The sequence below is a fragment of the Lolium rigidum genome, chromosome 2 (genome assembly GCF_022539505.1).
Source record: "Lolium rigidum isolate FL_2022 chromosome 2, APGP_CSIRO_Lrig_0.1, whole genome shotgun sequence".
Lineage (NCBI taxonomy): Eukaryota > Viridiplantae > Streptophyta > Magnoliopsida > Poales > Poaceae > Lolium > Lolium rigidum.
In genome coordinates this window covers 169,460,292-169,474,051 of record NC_061509.1, presented here as the reverse complement: position 1 = coordinate 169,474,051, position 13,760 = coordinate 169,460,292, and positions in this window count along the sequence as shown.

The window sequence follows — 13,760 nt, the reverse complement described above, 5'->3', positions numbered from 1 at the left end:
GAAGTTGCTGCATTGCTTACAGCAAATGCCATCCAAGTTAGAATTAATGAGAATATAAGATTAATGGCTGAACTCGCGTGCTAGGTGGGATAGAGAAGAAAATGAAAAACTAGCTAAAAAGGAAAATGTAGCTAAAGTTTGGACTATTACCACCACTAGCAATGCTAATGATTCATATGTTGCTGCACCTCCTACTATCAATGGTAAAATAATTGGTGTTGGCAATGCTTCTACTCCTAGTGCAAAGCGCGCAAAATTACCAAGCTGCTAAATGCTATAAACCGCTTGTGATAAAACTGCTGAAATTTTTCCAACCTTGGGGATGATAATCCCATTGCTTTAGATTGTAATGATTTAAATTTTGATGATTGCCACATCTCTGAAGTTATAAAGTTCTTGCAAAAACTTGCTAAGAGTCCCAATGCTAGTGCTATAAACTTGGCTTTCACAAAACATATTACAAATGCTCTCATAAAAGCTAGAGAAGAGAAACTAAAACTTGAAACTTCTATTCCTAGAAAGTTAGAGGATGGTTGGGAGCCCATCATCAAAATGAGGGTCAAAGATTTTGATTGTAATGCTTTATGTGATCTTGGTGCAAGTATTTCTGTTATGCCTAAAAAAGTCTATGATATGCTTGACTTGCCACCATTGAAAAATTGTTATCTGGATGTTAACCTCGCTGATAATGCTAAAAAGAAACCTTTGGGGAGAGTTAACAATGTTCATATTATGGTTAACAATAACCTTGTCCCCGTTGATTTTGTTGTCTTGGATATTGAATGCAATGCATCTTGCCCCATTATATTGGGAAGACCTTTTCTTCGAACCGTTGGTGCTACTATTGATATGAAGGAAGGTAATATTAAATATCAATTTCCTCTCAAGAAAGGTATGGAACACTTCCCTAGAAAGAGAATGAAGGTACCTTATGATTCTATTATTAGAACAAATTATGATGTTGATGCTTCATCTCTCGATGTTAATTGATATACACTTTCTGCGCCTAGCTGAAAGGCGTTAAAGAAAAGCGCTTATGGGAGACAACCCATGTTTTTACTCCAGTATTTTTGTTTTATATTTGTGTCTTGGAAGTTGTTTACTACTGTAGCAACCTCTCCTTATCTTAGTTTTAAGTTTTGTTGTGCCAAGTAAAGTCTTTGATAGTAAAGTAAGTACTAGATTTGGATTACTGCGCAGTTCCAGATTTCTTTGCTGTCACGAATCTGGGTCTACCTCCCTGTAGGTAGCTCAGAAAATTAAGCCAATTTACGTGCATGATCCTCAGATATGTACGCAACTTTCATTCAATTTGAGCATTTTCATTTGAGCAAGTATGGTGGCCTAATAAAATCCATCTTTACGGACTGTTCTGTTTTGACAGATTCTGCCTTTTATTTCGCATTGCCTCTTTTGCTATGTTGGATGAATTTCTTTGATCCATTAATGTCCAGTAGCTTTATGCAATGTCCAGAAGTGTTAAGAATGATTGTGTCACCTCTGAACATGTGAATTTTTATTATGCACTAACCCTCTAATGAGTTGTTTCGAGTTTGGTGTGGAGGAAGTTTTCAAGGATCAAGAGAGGAGTATGATGCAATATGATCAAGGAGAGTGAAAGCTCTAAGCTTGGGGATGCCCCGGTGGTTCACCCCTGCATATTCTAAGAAGACTCAAGCGTCTAAGCTTGGGGATGCCCAAGGCATCCCCTTCTTCATCGACAACATTATCGAGTTCCTCCCCTGAAACTATATTTTTATTCCGTCACATCTTATGTACTTTGCTTGGAGCGTCGGTTTGTTTTTGTTTTGTTTGAATAAAATGGATCCTAGCATTCACTTTATGGGAGAGAGACACGCTCCGCTGTAGCATATGGACAAATATGTCCTTAGGCTCTACTCATAGTATTCATGACGAAGTTTCTTCTTCGTTAAATTGTTATATGGTTGGAATTGGAAAATGCTACGTGTAGTAACTCTAAAATGTCTTGGATAATTTGATACTTGGCAATTGTTGTGCTCATGTTTAAGCTCTTGCATCATATACTTTGCACCCATTAATGAAGAAATACTTAGAGCTTGCTAATTTGGTTTGCATATTTGGTTTCTCTAGAGTCTAGATAACATCTAGTATTGAGTTTTGAACAACAAGGAAGACGGTATGGAGTCTTATAATGTTTACAATATGTCTTTTATGTGAGTTTTGCTGTACCGTTCATCCTTGTGTTTGTTTCAAATAACCTTGCTAGCCTAAACCTTGTATCGAGAGGGAATACTTCTCATGCATCCAAAATCCTTGAGCCAACCACTATGCCATTCGTGTCCACCATACCTACCTACTACATGGTATTTATCCGCCATCCCAAAGTAAATTGCTTGAGTGCTACCTTTAAAATTCCATCATTCACCTTTGCAATATATAGCTCATGGGACAAATAGCTTAAAAACTATTGTGGTATTGAATATGTACTTATGCACTTTATCTCTTATTAAGTTGCTTGTTGTGCGATAACCATGCTTCGGGGACGCCATCAACTATTCTTTGTTGAATATCATGTGAGTTGCTATGCATGTCCGTCTTGTCCGAAGCAAGAGAGATCTACCACCTTCATGGTTGGAGCATGCATATTGTTAGAGAAGAACTTTGGGCCGCTAACTAAAGCCATGATTCATGGTGGAAGTTTCAGTTTGGACATATATCCTCAATCTCATATGAGAATAATAATTGTTGCCACATGCTTATGCATTAAAGAGGAGTCCATTATCTGTTGTCCATGTTGTCCCGGTATGGATGTCTAAGTTGAGAATAATCAAAAGCGAGAAATCCAAATGCGAGCTTTCTCCTTAGACCTTTGTACAGGCGGCATGGAGGTACCCCATTGTGACACTTGGTCAAAACATGTGCATTGCAAAGATCCGGTAGTCCAAGTTAATTAGGACAAGGTGCGGGCACTATTAGTATACTATGCATGAGACTTGCAACTTGTAAGATATAATGTACATAACTCATATGCTTTATTACTACCGTTGACAAAATTGTTTCATGTTTTCAAAATAAAAGCTCTAGCACAAATATAGCAATCGATGCTTTCCTCTTTGAAGGACCATTCTCTTTACTTTTATGTTGAGTCAGTTCACCTATCTCTCTCCACCTCAAGAAGCAAACACTTGTGATTAATTGTGCATTGATTCCTACATATTTGCATATTGTACTTGTTATATTACTCTATGTTGACAATTATCCATGAGATATACATGTTACAAGTTGAAAGCAACCGCTGAAACTTAATCTTCCTTTGTGTTGCTTCAATGCCTTTACTTTGATTTATTGCTTTATGAGTTAACTCTTATGCAAGACTTATTAATACTTGTCTTGAAGTACTATTCATGAAAAGTCTTTGCTTTATGATTCACTTGTTTACTCATGTCATTACCATTGTTTTGATCGCTGCATTCACTACATATGTTTACAAATAGTATGATCAAGGTTATGATGGCATATCACTTCAGAAATTATCTTTGTTATCGTTTTACCTGCTCGGGACGAGCGTAACTAAGCTTGGGGATGCTTGATACGTCTCCGACGTATCGATAATTTCTTATGTTCTATGCCATATTATTGATGATACCTACATGTTTTATGCACACTTTATGTCATATTCGTGCATTTTTCGGAACTAACCTATTAACAAGATGCCGAAGTGCCGCTGTCGTTGTTCTCGCTGTTTTTGGTTTCAGAAATCCTAGTAACGAAATATTCTCGGAATTGGACGAAACAAAGACCCGGGGGCCTATTTCGCCACGAACCTTCCAGAAGACCGGAGAGCATACGAAGTGGGGCCACGAGGTGGCGACACCACATGGCGGCGCGGCCAAGGGGGGCCCGCGCCGCCCTGTGGTGTGGGCCCCTCGTTAGCCCCCGACTCTGCCCTTCCGCCTACTTAAAGCCTCCGTCGCGAAACCCCTGAGGCGAAAAACCACGATACGGAAAACCTTACTGAGACGCCGCCGCCGCCGATCCCATCTCGGGGGATTACGGAGATCTCCTCCGGCACCCTGCCGGAGAGGGGATTCATCTCCCGGAGGACTCTACACCGCCATGGTCGCCTCCGGAGTGATGAGTGAGTAGTTCACCCCTGGACTATGGGTCCATAGCAGTAGCTAGATGGTTGTCTTCTCCTCATTGTGCTTCATTGTTGGATCTTGTGAGCTGCCTAACATGATCAAGATCATCTATCCGTAATACTCTATGTTGTGTTTGTCGGGATCCGATGGATAGAGAATACCATGTTATGTTAATTATCAAGTTATTACATATGTGTTGTTTATGATCTTGCATGCTCTCCGTTACTAGTAGAGGCTCCGGCCAAGTTTTTGCTTTTAACTCCAAGAGGGAGTATTTATGCTCGATAGTGGGTTCATGCCTGCATTGACACCTGGGACAGTGACAGAAAGTTCTAAGGTTGTGTTGTGATGTTGCCACTAGGGATAAAACATTGGCGCTATGTCCTAGGATGTAGTTGTTGATTACATTACGCACCATACTTAATGCAATTGTCTGTTGCTTTGCAACTTAATACTTGGAAGGGGTTCGGACGATAACTCTGAAGGTGGACTTTTTAGGCATAGATGCGGTTGGATGGCGGTCTATGTACTTTGTCGTAATGCCCAATTAAATCACACTATACTTATCATGTCATGTATGTGCATTGTTATGCCCTCTCTATTTGTCAATTGCCCGATCGTAATTTGTTCACCCAACATGCTTTTATCTTATGGGAGAGACACCTCTAGTGAACTGTGGACCCCGGTCCATTCTTTTAATACTGAAATACAAATCTGCTGCAATACTTGTTTTACTTTTTTCTCTGCAAACAATCATCTTCCACACAATACGGTTAATCCTTTGTTACAGACAAGCCGGTGAGATTGACAACCTCATCTGTTTCGTTGGGGCAAAGTACTTTAGTTGTGTTGTGCGGGTTCCACGTTGGCGCCGGAATCTACGGTGTTGCGCCGCACTACATCCCGCCGCCATCAACCTTCAACGTGCTTCTTGACTCCCTACTGGTTCGATTAAACCTTGGTTTCTTACTGAGGGAAACTTGCTGCTGTGCGCATCACACCTTCCTCTTGGGGTTCCCAACGGACGTGTCAACTACACGCATCAGTGATGTAAGGGCAAAGGTTTCCACAAGAAGGCAATTGGCGAATTTTAGCCATCATCATGCTTATATCTCCTTAGTGGAACCCAAGAAAGTATTTGAAGCCCTTGAAGATTCGGATTGGTTGGAAGCTATGCATGAAGATCTCAATAACTTCAAGCGCAACAAAGTATGGACTTTAGTTAAGAAGCCAAAGGAGTGCCGCAATGTTATAGGCACTAAATGGATTTTCAAGAACAAGCAAGATGAGTTTGGAAATGTTGTGAGGAACAAGGCAAGATTGGTGGCTCAAGGGTTCTCTCAAGTTGAGGGTATTGACTTTGGAGAAACCTATGCTCCCGTGGCTCGCCTTGAGTCCATCCGTATCCTTCTTGCTTATGCTTCGCATCATAACTTTAAGTTACAACAAATGGATGTGAAAAGTGCTTTTCTTAATGGTCCTTTGCATGAAGAGGTTTATGTTAAGCAACCCCGGGGTTCGAGGATCTCAACTTTCCTAACCATGTCTACAAGCTTGATAAAGCACTTTATGGTCTCAAACAAGCTCCTAGAGCTTGGTACGAGCACCTTAAGGAATTGTTGGTAGACCGTGGGTTTGATGTTGGGCTAATCGACCCCACTCTTTTTACTAAGAGGGTCAATGGGGAGCTTTTCGTTTGCCAATTATATGTTGATGATATTATATTTGGGTCTACTAACAAAGCTTTCAATGATGAATTCTCAAAGCTTATGACCGATAGGTTTGAGATGTCTATGATGGGAGAGATGAAGTTCTTCCTTGGTTTTGAGATCAAGCAATTGAGGGAAGGAACCTTCATCAATCAAGCAAAATATCTCCAAGACATGCTCAAGAGGTTCAAGATGACCGAGATGAAGGGTGTGGCCACTCCTATGGTTACCAAATGTCATCTAGCACTAGATCCCAATGGTAAAGAGGTGGATCAAAAGGTATATCGCTCCATGATTGGATCCTTGCTTTACCTTTGTGCATCTAGACCGGACATAGTGTTGAGTGTTGGTGTGTGTGCAAGGTATCAAGCTTCTCCTAAGGAGAGCCACATGATAGCTCTCAAGAGAATCTTTCGATATTTGGTTGATACCCCAAGATATGGTATTTGGTACCCCAAAGGCTCAAGTTTTATTCTCAATGGTTACACCGATGCGGATTGGGCGGGAGACAAGGATGATAGGAAATCAACCTCCGGGGCTTGCCAATTTCTTGGTAGGTCCTTGGTGTGTTGGTCATCTAAGAAGCAAAATTGTATATCTCTCTCCACCGCCGAAGCCGAATATGTTGCCGCCGCAAGTGGATGCACTCAATTGTTATGGATGAGGCAAACTTTAAAGGAATACTGTGTCATTTGTGACAAAGTGCCTCTATTATGTGACAATGAAAGTGCTATCAAGATTGCCTATAATCCGGTGCAACATTCAAGAACGAAGCATATTGAGATCCGGAATCATTTCATTAGGGATCATGTTGCCCGGGGTGATATTGAGCTTATCTATGTTCCTACCAAAGATCAACTTGCCGATATATTCACGAAGCCTCTTGATGAAGCAAGGTTCTCTTATTTGAGGAATGAGCTAAATATCATTGATTCAAGGAGTATAGCTTGACCATCTTGCAAACACACCTCCGTCTCAAAACTTTATTTGGTTTAGATGTAGGCATGGAAATAGGGGGAGTGCGGTTTAAATTATTGAGCTATCCCTCCCCCCATAATGCCAACATTAAAGATTTCATTCTCGTTATATCATATGTTGATATGTGAGCTTAAATGATGAGTATTGGTTTGGACCCAAGATATATCTTCGCGGTGCCATGCCTTAACACTCATATATGGTGGCCTAGGCACCACACTCTTCTTTATGAAGAGTTGGAGCAATTTGGATTTTTTTTGGACTTCATTTGCCTATCTTTTGTTTTTATGGGAATTGGCTCAATGTTTGGCTTCTATTGATTTGCCCCTTGCAAACTTGAGTTCATATTACCATACCTCTCTTTGTGTCCATCCTAAACCTTTCTCTCACCTCTCAAACATTCTATATCTTGCACAAGCTCGTCTCAAAAATTGCATATCAAAATTGTTTGTTTTAAGAGGGTGCCTTTATAAAAAAAAGGGTGGATTTGGTTTAACAAAAACAGCCTACAAAAAAAAACGGATGGCCTGCCGACCCGGGCCTGACCAGGCCGGTAGTACCGCTGAGGCCTGGGCGGTACTACCGCCGGCCTCGGGCCGGTACACCTCCACCCGCCCCCAGCACACACGCACCCTCCACCACACACACTCCCCCATCCCCTATCGCACAGCCGCACGGCGCTGCCCTGCCCGCGCGCCGCCGCCGGCTCCCCGGCCATCCTCCGGCCCTCTCCGGCCGGATCGGCTCCGTGGGAGCCTTCCCCCACCCCTCCTCCTCCATGGCTCCCGGTATTAGCCTCTCCCCCGTGTTTTTTGCTCGTATTTTTGGCTCACATGTGTGTTGGTTATTGGTTCTACATGCCTAGATTTTTGGCTAAATCTTACTCTAAGAGGTTGTATCTTTTGCTGATCTATGTCCTCTAGTATGTAGCACCGTTAACCTCTACTATGTAGCAATTTTTTTCTACCTATAGTGTGTGGCCATTTTTTCCTTACCATCATGCATGTGTTTTTTTTTTGGGTCAAATTTTTGTTATTTAGAGATGAGCTTGTGTCCTTATCCCATATGTCCCTCGGCTCTGTTCGTCTATTTCACATGTGCTAGTGGTTCCGGTTCGGCGAAATCACGGAAAAGGCGAGGGGTTCCAATTCTTGAGGATGAGTTTGTTGAACAAGATGAAGTGTTACCCCGTGCCACTACTGCTCGTGGTGCTTCTTTGGCAAATAAAAAGAAAGGGAAACCGGGTATTCAGTCTTATGGTGGCGTCCGCCTTCATGCATACATGGCTATTCGCACCGCTAACCCCTATTTGGGGCCTCGGTCTTCTCGCACTCGCAACCGCCACTTCTACACCGAGGTTCAAGAACGCATATTCAATGAAGTCTATCCTCCCAACAAGGTGAAGGTGGTTGATCAACGGTATATCAACATTGACCATTTGAAGAAGGATGCCTACTTTCATGAAGCTCTTGGTATTTGCGAGGAGTTTGGTTTGCTTCCCATTATGACTTTCCAATGCAACTATGATCCTTACCTTGTGACTCAGTTCTTTGCCACAGTCTATTTTCATGAGGATGACGCTCGCTCCATCACTTGGATGACTCGTGATGAGGTACTCACTCCCACTTGGAGCACCTTTGGACAGATTCTTGGCTATCCTCTTCCGGAAAATTGTGAAGATGACACTGATAGTGGTTGGAGGTTTCACGGGCATTCTAATGCAAGCACCAAAGATGTTCTTGAGCCGCTCTATATGCCCGGTCGATGCAAGCTTGGATTCACTTCCGGTCTCCAACCCGTCTATGATATTATGCTTCGCATCTACCGTGAGATCGATTGCCAGTCAAAGTGGGTAATGTTGATGAGATCCACTCTTTTGTCATTGACTTGATGCTTCAAACTCATCTCCGAAAGGGCATGGGTGTGAAGATGGATGTCATGGATTGCTCGTGGAACCAGATTTTCCTCGCGTATGGTTGAGAAGAGGTCTCCTGCCTTTGGTCCCTTCATCATGAAGCTTATTTCTGAGGTGTGGCGTCAGAAATTTGAGGGTGCCATTCTGGAACCTTTTTCATCACTCACTGTTCATAAACGCAATAACCTTCTTATCAAAGATCATGAGCTCCTAGCTTCTACCTCAACCCCTGCAGCTCCTTACGCCGACAGCTCCTTCGGCAGGTCCTGCGAGATCCTTCCACCTGCTCCCTGCTCGCCGGTTTGATGGCTTCATTGCACATATGGCTCTTGGGGCACCTCCGGCTCACTCCGCATATGATCCCATGCTCGAGCCCTCTTGGTACACCAAGCTCAAGATCAAGGTAAAGAAGACCTTCTGCCTCCAGCTCGACATTCATGAGCGTATGTATGACGCCTATGTGGCAGAGAAGAAAGCCCGACACCGTCAGAAGAGCATCATGACAAAGCTTGGTGTGGAAGTGTCTCCTCCGGGATCTGAAGAGAATATTCTTCCGAAGCCTCAGTGGATTTCTGCTCATAGCCAGTGGTCTGATGGCGAGGATGGTCCCTCCTATGATGTCGACTCCGATGTTGCCGAGGACTTCCTTGATGCCTAGGGACGGTAGCATCGCTCTTCAACCTTTTTGGCATCTTGATGTCAAAGGGGGAGAAGAGTTCTATTAGGTTCGGGATTTGCATGGGAAGTCACAAGCTTGCGTTTTCTTTGACTCTTTATGCTTGTGAGTTATGGTTATCTATTGTTGAGAACTACTTATCATGTTTTATGTACCTTATCTATGTGTGTGAGACATAGGGGCTATCTATTTATGTATAAGACTTTATCTATCTATCTATCTATGGTAAAGACTAAGTGAACTTCATATGGTATGATCTCTAAACTCAACACTTGTCTTTACTCACATATGGTTGTCTCTTCTCTATACAAGTGTTATCACCAGAATTTGACCGGATCAGAGGTGGGTCGTGATCAAGATGGACTTGAAGATATATATATAGAAGAAATACGTGAATCGGCCTTACATGCAAAGTTTGGGCTAGTTTGCCCTTGTATCTGTAACATATTAGATTACGTGTCGGTTAGGAGTCAGAGTTTTACCCGTGCACGGTTAGGTGCACGCCCGAATTAGAAAGTCCCTTGGACTATAAATATGTATCTAGGGTTTATGAAATAAACAACAACCAACGTTCAACACAAACAAATCTCGGCGCATCGCCAACTCCTTCGTCTCGAGGGTTTCTCCGGTAAGCACCATGCTGCCTAGATCGCATCTTGCGATCTAGGCAGCACAAGCCTACCCACGTTGTTCATGCGTTGCTCGTGCTGAAGCCTTTTTGATGGCAAGCAACGTAGTTATCTTAGATGTGTTAGGGTTAGCATTGTTCTTCGTATCATATGCTGTTGTAGTGCAACCCTTATACATCTAGCCGCCCTTACACCTATCTTAGGTGTAGGGGCGACACCCGCTTGATCATAGTTTAGTAGATCCGATCCGTTACGGTTGTTCCTTGTTCTTCAAGGATTAGTTTAACATCCGCAATAGTTAGGCCTTACAAAGGGTTGGAGGATCCAGCGGCGTGTAGGGTGAAGTTTGCTAGCCCTAGACAGGATGTTCCGGGGATCAACCTCGTGTTGGTTTTTATGCCCTATCTAGGATCGGCTTACGGTCACCGTACGCGAGCGCGAGGCCCAATTGTGAGTAGGATGATCCGATTATGCGGTGAAAACCCTAAATCGTCGTAGATCGCATTAGCTTTATCTTGATCAAGCAGGACCACCATATATTCGGACACCTCGTACGAATCATGGGTGGATCGGCTCCTTGAGCCGATTCACAGGATAACCTGAAGAGCCGATCGAGGCTCGTATTTAACGTTTACGTGTATGCCATGCAGGAAATTAAGCGAGGCATCATCCAACACCTTCTACGACCGGGTATAGGTCAGGTGGCACGCCCTTGCGACAACATCGGACGTGTGACCAGGAGGCTTTGCGGGCCGTCGCTCTGAGGGACTGGGGCCAGCCGCAGCCCTAGTTGTTCCCGGCTCTACTATGTTGCCAGTCGCTGCCCGCCGGTGGGTTTCTGACCGCAACACATTCTGGCACGCCCGGTGGGACAATCTTCGACATCCACCGCATCGCCATCTACATCCGAGATGGCGGAAAGCACTCCGGTCAAGTACGAGGATCCGGCCGACGAGCTCAAGAAGAAGCATGACGAAATCAAGGCGGTCCTCGAAGCCGAACTCATCGGCTCTTTCCACGAGAACCCGCTCCCATGGCGTCGGGTGGAAGGGGTTCTCACCGAAGGCGCACTCGATGGAGTGGACCTGTCCGCCCGTCGAGAAGAACGCACCAGGTCGGCTGCGTCGGGAGATCAACTACATGGTGGCTCATTCGCTGCACCGCCACTGCGAGAGCCCGGTAAACACTTTGGAGCGTGTCGCTCTGCGCGTGGTCCAGGAAATCATGAGCCATCGGTATTCTCCGTCGGGACCAGCTCTGGGGACTTACAAAGGAGAGATGCCACTCCAGTCCCATCCTCCGCTGCCATTCGCATGGGCAGCACCAGAAGTGCCGAACTCATCGGCATACGTCATCTACAAGATTGGTGGTGATCCTAGTGACTACCAATTCCTACCTGAGGCACCCAAGGAGATCCCGCACGGATACGCGTGCGCATACGTACTGCATCGCAATACCCGGGCACTCTCGAACCGAGGTTGCAACGAGCGAGGGCCTCCGGAACAGCGGGAGGAACGTCGGGAGCCGATCTTGAGAAGCAAACGTGGTTAGCTAAGTACGCCACTCCGACAAACCTCCGAGCCCAACTCCTGCGGTTGGCTCGGAACCGGAAAAGCAAGCATGGGCGGCTAAGTATGCCACCCCGGCGAATCTTCAGGGTTCGACACCTTCAGCCATCACCGCGGATCAGATTTGTACAATTCTGAAAGATCAGTTCGGCATGATGCCGAAAAGGAAGACATTCGGCTACACCAAGCCGTACCCCAACGATTACGAATTGATCCCGCTACCACCCAAATATCGGCTCCCGGACTTCACAAAGTTTAGTGGATCGGATGGTTCCAGCTCCATCGAGCATGTGAGCCGATTTTGGCACAGTCGGGCACGATCTCGGCATCGGACGAGTTGCGTGTGAGGTTCTTCGCACGGTCCCTCACGGGATCGGCTTTCGGGTGGTACACATCGCTGCCACCGAACTCCATCCGGACTTGGAAGCGGTTGGAAGAGGAGTTCCATGAGCGGTATCACTCGGAGGCTTCCGAGGCTGGCATTGCCGATCTAGCACAAGTACGACGAAGCGCGGGGAGACAGGTGTCGGAATACATCCAGCGCTTCAGGACCATTAGGAACCGATGCTTTTCGGTTCATGTAAGTGAAAAAAAACAGTCGAGTTGGCGGTGGTGGGTCTCTCATCATCGATTAAGGACGTGGCCTCCCAAGCGAGACTACCCTTCATTGGCGCACATGGTGCAGAAGGCATCGAGCATATGAACAGCGCCACCCGGATGTTTACCGGGACAAATTCAAGCGTGCGGTAGCCCTGGTTGAGGCGGAGACGAGGATGAAGGTGCTGCGGGAGATCGAGAGGTAGCGGTGGCTGAATGGACTCGAGCGGCAGGCCCCGTGTCCCGCAAATGGGTGAAGCCACAAGGCCCTCCAAAAGGGTTCGACTTCGACGTGACCAAAGCTGAGCAGATTTTTGATCTCTTACTCACGGAGAAGCATATAAAGGTACCCGAAGGCCACAAGATCCCCACGGTGCGAGAGCCGAACGGAAAGCCATACGCAAGTGGCATAACACGTTCACCCACACCACTAACGACTGCAGGGTGTGGCGGCAGCAGATCCAAATGGCGATAGAAAATGGACGGTTAATTTTCAACCGATACGCCATGAAGGTCGACACACACCCCTTCCCCGCCGTGAACATGGTGGAGTATACTTACCATGGAGGGTGCCAGCCAGATCTCTCGTGCAATATCAACATGGTAGGGCTTGGGCACCACTCTGGTAAGGACGGAGATGAGGTCAGCTGCTCTCATAGCAAAGACACGAGAGGAAGCCGCTCCACGCGATCGGCTCCGCCAAGACGGCAAGCGCTACGTCACAGAGGGAGAAGTGAAGAACATAAGATATCAGCGACCTCTCTCTGATCACCTCCTCAACAAGTATGTGAGTCAGTATGACCAACGCCGACGATACAACGACAATGATGAAGAAGATCGTCTGGCTAGGGACGACAGGGGAGCGAGACGACGTGGATAGGCACTGGGACTGCCCCTTCTTCAGACACTGCTGGGATTCAGGAATGAGCCGATTGCCCACAATCGGCAATTGCCCAGAATGCAACCAGAAGAAGAAGGAGACAGCCAACGTGTCCGTGTTCAAGCGCCTAGGGCCTCTCCCGCCACAAAGCAAACGCGTTGAGTCCCCTCGGTTGGAAGATCTCGAGGATTCAGAAGACGAGGGAGAAGAAGAAGACAGGTACCACCGGCCAAGGTGGTGCCCTGATGGACTCAGCCGTTCCCAAAAGCGTAGGGTTCAGCGATTGCGCGGCTCGGAGGAAGCTGAAAGATTATACCTGCACACGTTGAGGAAGGCACGGCCTGATCCGGCCGCCAAAATTCAGCGAACCCTGGACGAAGAAGGTCGGCCACAAAGAAAAGAGTGGCGCCCCAAGCAAAGGAAAGCCGATGATGAGACATCGGCTGGCACAAACATGGTGCTCGTCCTCCCGAGGAAGCTTAGTGCTCCACGATTACACGATGCACTCGAGGTGGACGACAGCAAGCGCACCAACATGATAAAGTCAGAGATTGGGCTGGTTTTATCCACCGGCCTGACCGAGTAGCAAAAGCAAATCAATGAGCAGACGTGGCGAGGCTGATCCTTGTGATCGGCCCCAAAAGTTTATGGAGGAACATTACAAAACCTTCATCGAACAAGCAACGT